This window comes from Marmota flaviventris, chromosome 5, assembly GCF_047511675.1.
Source record: "Marmota flaviventris isolate mMarFla1 chromosome 5, mMarFla1.hap1, whole genome shotgun sequence".
Classification (NCBI taxonomy): Eukaryota; Metazoa; Chordata; class Mammalia; order Rodentia; family Sciuridae; genus Marmota; species Marmota flaviventris.
In genome coordinates this window covers 133138289-133144817 of record NC_092502.1, presented here as the reverse complement: position 1 = coordinate 133144817, position 6529 = coordinate 133138289, and the positions used below count along the sequence as shown (strand labels likewise).

The 6529-nt window shown below is 36.0% G+C and overlaps 1 pseudogene; it reads right to left on the bottom strand.

Annotated features, from left to right (window-relative positions):
• Positions 1–629: 629 nt before the first annotated feature.
• LOC114108511 (BTB/POZ domain-containing protein KCTD20 pseudogene) lies at positions 630–2212 on the bottom strand (annotated as a pseudogene).
• Positions 2213–6529: the final 4317 nt, after the last annotated feature.

Sequence of the window (6529 nt, the reverse complement as noted above, 5' to 3'; positions counted from 1 at the left end):
AAATTTATATTAAGTATCAACACCAAACACTATTCAAGGTGCTGGTGTTGGAAAAAGAAAAAAAATGTTTGAAGAAGTTTTGACATCTTGAACTTCAAATCTTAGTGATGTACATAACAATATACAAGTGGATAATTATTAAACTAATATGAAATTAGACAATATAATAAATTTCAGGATGGTAAGTAGGTGGATAAGTGAATGGGTTGGATTTAAAATGTTAAAAATTCTGCAGAACAATATGTGACCAAAAAAAAAAAAAAAAAATAGAGAAGGGGCCACCAATCATGCCTAGAGAAGAATTAACACCTTGGAGAGGAGAAGCTTCAGGAGCAGATCAGGAAACAGCATTAAATGGAAGATACTAAGGGTTCCTTAAGATTAGATATGCTGACAATAGTAATCATCTGATCAGATTGATGTCCAAGGACACGGACAAAAGAAAAAAGTACTTAAAATTGTTTTGATTCTTCTATTAACCATTATCTTAAAAGGTGTACATGGTTTCATAAATGAACAGTTTAATAGTGACCTATTTTCCTTATTTGGATTTTTCCCCACAAAATATAGGTAGATAAAATAGATTGGAGAATTATTCAGTATGTTTTTTTTTTTTTTTCTTCACAAAGGACGAGGACTTCTTTGCTTAATATGAGGCAACAGGTCTTGTCTTCCTTTCCTGCTTTTGCAGTTGTGCAGAAACTCAGTGAACAGCACCAGACCAAAATTTTTCAAGTTACCAGGGCTGCTGCAAAACTGGTAGCCTAATTACCAAAGCGTGCTTCTTCATTCCTTGCCAGAAGCACAGACTTACTGCAGAGGACACGTTAATTATGGGGGAAAGGAAATAATGGGGGAGAAGCATGTCTCCTACTCAGGATGAGACAGATGACGGGGAGGACAGGGAGGCCTAGCTGAGGGCATTCCAGACAGAGAAGAGCTCTGGTGAGGGGTGGGCTCACAGCAGACCCTAATCTTGAAAGTCATTAGAAGCCATCTGAGAAAGTGGGGCATTTAGCCGATCAAGTTCATCCACTTGGGGTGGGTGGTGCATTAATATCTCCTGGTCCTCCAAGACATCCTCCCCAGCAGCTACCAGATTAGTGAGAGATTTGCTTCGAACACACTGGAAATCCACATGACGACTCTTTCCTTCTTCCTTTTCCCAGGACATCTGTATAAAGGGGCGCTGCACATAATTATAGATAACTTCAGACGGACCACCAGATCTTCTCTTAATTTTTTCTTTACAGGTAGGGTACCCTGCAATCCCAATGCGAATGTTTTTCAGGCCCCGTTCCTTCAACACTGTCTTAGCAACATCTCGATTCTCAATATATTTGAAGAATCTGTAGAGCTTGGAGCTATAAAGAATTTGGGAATATTCTTCCCCCATGGGTGGGGGGTGGTCCTCATCCCAGTCCACAGAATCTTCATCAGTCAGCACAACAATGTGGCACTCCTGCTCCCCTTTCTTGGCACAGCCCACCATGATGGGCAGAATCAATTCTTCGAGGTAGTGCTCAAACTGCTTGTGAGCACCATCATTAGACAGTTCATGCAGCAAAGCACTCAGATCTTGACATCGAATAGTGTTGAAATCAAAGTTAATACAGAGATAATCGCATGTATCTCTAAGGTCTGGAATAGAGATGCCATCAGGACAATTGATGATACCAGTTTTATAATAATCCAGCACTGTGCGAAATACAGTTGCACTGATTCCTTCAGCAATCTCATACTCTCCCTTCTCATTGGGCCCAGTGAAGTTGTACTCTCTTCCTGGTCCAAACATCCTTCCCAACATGGTATCCGGATGAGCAGTGAAAATTTGTGGATTCACAACAAAACGTGTGCCATCTACAAGAAGGGTCACTTTCTCTGGTGCCTGGGAATGAGGGTTACTGCCAAAGCCCATACTGCTGTATCCAAATCTTTCTGGAGCAATAAAGGATTCATGGTTCCGTTTATTCCCACTTTGGAAGCAAGAGCCTTTAATGTCTTCATTCCTGGGACCTAGGGGATAAGTAAGATTGTGAAGACCAGGTGAAGCCAGGCTATTTTTTTTCTTTTTCTTGAGCTGCATCTGAGGTATCATCCACTAGGCAGCTGGCCTCTGGACGCAACAACCTGTCGCCTTCACTACCACGATGAACATTCATTCTCAGACCCTGTATCCTCAACTGTCTGCTTAATCAGAGAGGAATCTCGTCGCTCCCCGCCGTGCTCCGGCTCGGGGCCAGAATCCGCCCGGGAGGCATGCGCAGGCCGCGCCTCCACCAGCTGCCGCCAGGACAGGCAGTCCAGTATGTTGTTTCATTGGATTATTAATATAGTTTTACTTTCTTTTAGAGAAAGTCTAAGGTTTTCGAATTCATTTATTTTGTAATCTGTATAGATAAGAACTAGGTTAGTATTGTGTTCCTTAGAGTGCATTATGTTTTACATAGTGAAAAAAAATGCAGCACAAATCATTTTACAGTGGTGCAGAAAATCAACACATGATGGTCAATAGTTGTGACTAACACTTCAGATAGCAATGAGTACCTGAAGCAATATTCATCTAATCCTACCAAACTCTGAGGATTGGATTTATTCCGTTTGTATTTCTGTTACAATTATACCAGACAATTTTTTTCAGGGATTAAACCATCTCCACCTTGAATAAATTTTAATGTTGAAAATACCATAATTAAGAGATATAAAAAAATCATAAAGATTCTTTATGAACAAAATTAAATTAAACTGAATCTATTATATAAGAAGACCACATTCATCCCCATGAAGATACTTATAAGTATGTCATAATTGATATGAATACTCACATAGAAGGAAGAGGTGTGAAAGAATCTAGAATCTCCCTTCAATAAAAACTAAAATCAAACTGGGAAAAAAGAAAACAGTAAGACAAAAAATTAAAAGTACACTTAAAAGTCCTATCAGATACAGGGCTCCTGAGACATAATAATCTTCATATAGAGAAAGATTACAGACTTTACTTACAAAGATTAACCATGTGGGGTAATGGTAGCACACAAGAATGCAAAAAATAATCAGTAGTACAATAGTTTTCTACCACCTGAAACTTTCATGTACTTATGTATTTGAATAAAACAACATTTATTATCAAGGACTATGCTAGTTAGAATTTACTAGAACATTTTATAAATGTATAACTCTCTCAGATAAACTAAAAATAATATTTAAATTTAATTACCAAATTTTGATGGATATATTTCATGATTTTTTAAAAAATTTTGTAAGAAAAGCTTGATTTCTCTAATTTTACTTTTTCATATAACATTGGATTTGATTTCTAAAGTTGCCAAAACAAAGTACCACAACTGCTGTGGCTTAAACAACAGAAATCTAATAGTCTGGGTGATGGAAATTCACCATCAAAGTGTTGGAAGACTTGATCCCTTCTGAGAACTCAGAGGGACAATTAGTCCATGTCTCTCCCCTAGTTTCTGTTTTTTTGGGGTTTTTTTGGCATGTTTTGCCCTTTTTCAGCTAGCAGAGCATCCCCCCAACCTCTGCCTTCAAGTTTGCCTTGCATTCTACCTGGACATCTCTACATTTCTCCTTTAATAGAGTTTTCACTCAGAGTGGGTTAGATTCCACCCTAATGATTTCATTTTAATTACATTACTACTGTAAATCCAACTCTAAATAATATTGATTACCTAGATGGGGGAGTTAGGATTTCAACAAATGAATTGTGGGGAAAAACAAATCAACACATAACAATTTACCTTTTAGCTTTGCAAAATTCATGTTCTTCTCATGCCAAATATATTCATTATAATATTTCTAATGATCTTAACTAATTCAAACAACTCTAAATTTATTTAAATTTTTATGTAAATATCATCTCAATCAGTAGGAGTGATATTTAGTATGACTTCTCCTGAGGAAAATTTCTCTTCATCTGTGAAACTGTGAACCAGAAAAATTATCTGATTTCAAAACACAGTGGTGGTATACACATAGATTAAGACATTTCCAATCAAATAAATAAATAAATAAACAAATTAGAATTCCAAATCTCAAAGACCAGGAAAATCTAAGTCTTGAGAGAATTCCAGTTTAGATCTAATATATTCTGTCTCAGGGACACAGCCAGCCCTTTCGAATCTAGATTATGCTCTATATTGTTCATTATTCCTTCCCAGAGGTAACCCTATTCCAGAGGCCCTGCCTTCTACATTCCATGGAGGTGAATCTGCTTCCTATCTGGATCCATGACTCAATCCTCAAAGTCATATTTCCTTCCATTGTTTGTTCTCAAAGCCATTCTTTCTTCAGTAAATATTTTAACTTTATAATAATTTTATAATGCTGATTTTTTTTACAATTTTATTAGTTTATTATAGCTGTACAAAATAGTCTGGTCTTTTGTTACATATTTATACATGCACACAATATAACAATATAATTTGTTCAGTATCCTTCCCCAGCACTTCCTCCTCCTCCCTCTCCTCTCGTTCCACCCTCATTCCCCATCCTCTACTGATCTCCCTTTGATTTTCATGAAATCTCCACCCTCTCCACCTTTCTTTTCCTTTTTTCTCTCTAGCTTCCATATATAAGAGATAACATACAAACTTGATCTTCTGAATTTGGCTCATTTTGAAAGACCAAGTGCTCTCAAGTTTCATTGATTTTCCTTAAAATGACATAATTTAATTTTTCTTTATGGTTGACTAAAACTGCATTGTGTATATATATATATATATATACCATTTTCTTTATCCATTTATCCTTTGATTGAAACCTAGGCTGTTTCCATGGTTTGGCTATTGAGAATGATGTCGCTATAAACATGGATATGCATGAATCAATATAGTATGACTTTAATTTTTTAGGATAAATAATAAGCAGTAGTTTAGCTGGGTCATATGGTTGTTTCATGCCTAGTCTATTTAGAAACCTATACCATCTCTGTATTTGTCCCTCCAGGTGGAATATTTCTGTCATTACAAAACTATCAAAATCTACTTTATCAGAAAGGAGATAAAGTCCTTTTTATGCATATTCATTTTGTTATTTCTATAGTATTAGATATAGTGGCAAAGAGTGCTCAGTAACCAACTGACCTGTTCTTTCATCTTATTCTCAGTCTTCAAATCATGGGTTTTCTCTTACTCTATTGGAAAAAAAAAGTCTTATTCTGCCCCAATATTTACTTACCATTTCTAACTATTTTCTACATATTCATTGCAATTGGATGGTTTAACAAAAATTCTAATATCACATGAAAGAAACAACATGTTCAAACTTTAATTTACCATTCTGAAGCATTGTTATTTTGAATAATGTTTGTTCTTCTAATAGTCTCCTTCTGTGATTTTGATAATTATTTATCTTCCTTTCAATTCACTGTGTAAAACCCATATCTTGTCTTTATTTCATTTTTTTAACCATCTACTCTTTAGCCTTGACATGTCCCCATATAATTTGGACCAAATAAACCTTTTTTTTTTACAATTGCCTTCTACACCTCAATTTATATTTCGATCTTTAAGATCCAATAACTCAAAAGACTGGCTAGATATCTGTCACAGCACAGACTCCAATCTGTTCTCTGTTAAAAACTCCCTTATAATTAATCTTCCTCCTGACCTCTCTTTTACTACTGATGTTATCCAGTGTGACCTGGAAACCATGGGGATTCTTCCAACATTCTTATTTCATAACTTTTAAACCAGCAAGAAAACTCATCCTTAAGAGAAAGTGAGGCACAAATACGTTAAGAAACAAGAGTTTATTTAGGCTTATCAGAGCGGCAACCTGGAAACACTGGTTCAAGTCAACTGGAATATGTGCTCTAGGGTCCTACAGATTTTGAACATTTTTAAAGGCAAAAAAAAAAAATGTGAGAGAGGAGAGATTGTTGCAGTCACTTCTCAACAGTTCAAATTAGTGTAGGAAGTATAGCAAGCTGTCTTACAGGAAAGGATTGGGTAATGTAAATATATATGTATATATAAAGAAGTTCTCAGAAAGGGAAGGTGGGAGAAGGACAAGAAAAAAGTCATTCCTAGAAAGAAGGGAAGCTTGAGGTGACGCTGGTGGCTATGTACTGGATAGAAATTTCCTAGTAAAATGAAAACAACAGCTCTCAGCACGTAAATTACAGTGTGAAGGGAGTTGTGTGCTTCATTCAGCCTGTCCTGAGAAAAGGATATACAACTACATAGTGCCGTATGTTTATTGCCAGGCAGATGTGACTGAAGAGTGATCTCTCATGTCCTCTCAGCATAGTATTTGAGGTACTTTGACTTTCTGTATATGTTTGATCTTAATTTTTTTCACAATAGTGATAGATTTTTTCTTCATATAATTGGTTATATCTAAAGTTTGCTGTGGGTCCATTAATAAAATGCTAGCGTAAGTTCCTCTTTATTGGCTTATTTTAGTATTCTTCCTACTTTCATGTTCATGATCTGCTTGCCCCAATCCTTCCTACCAGTACCAACAAATCAATTTAGTCAAAAATTATTAGCCAGTTAAAAATTAGGTATGA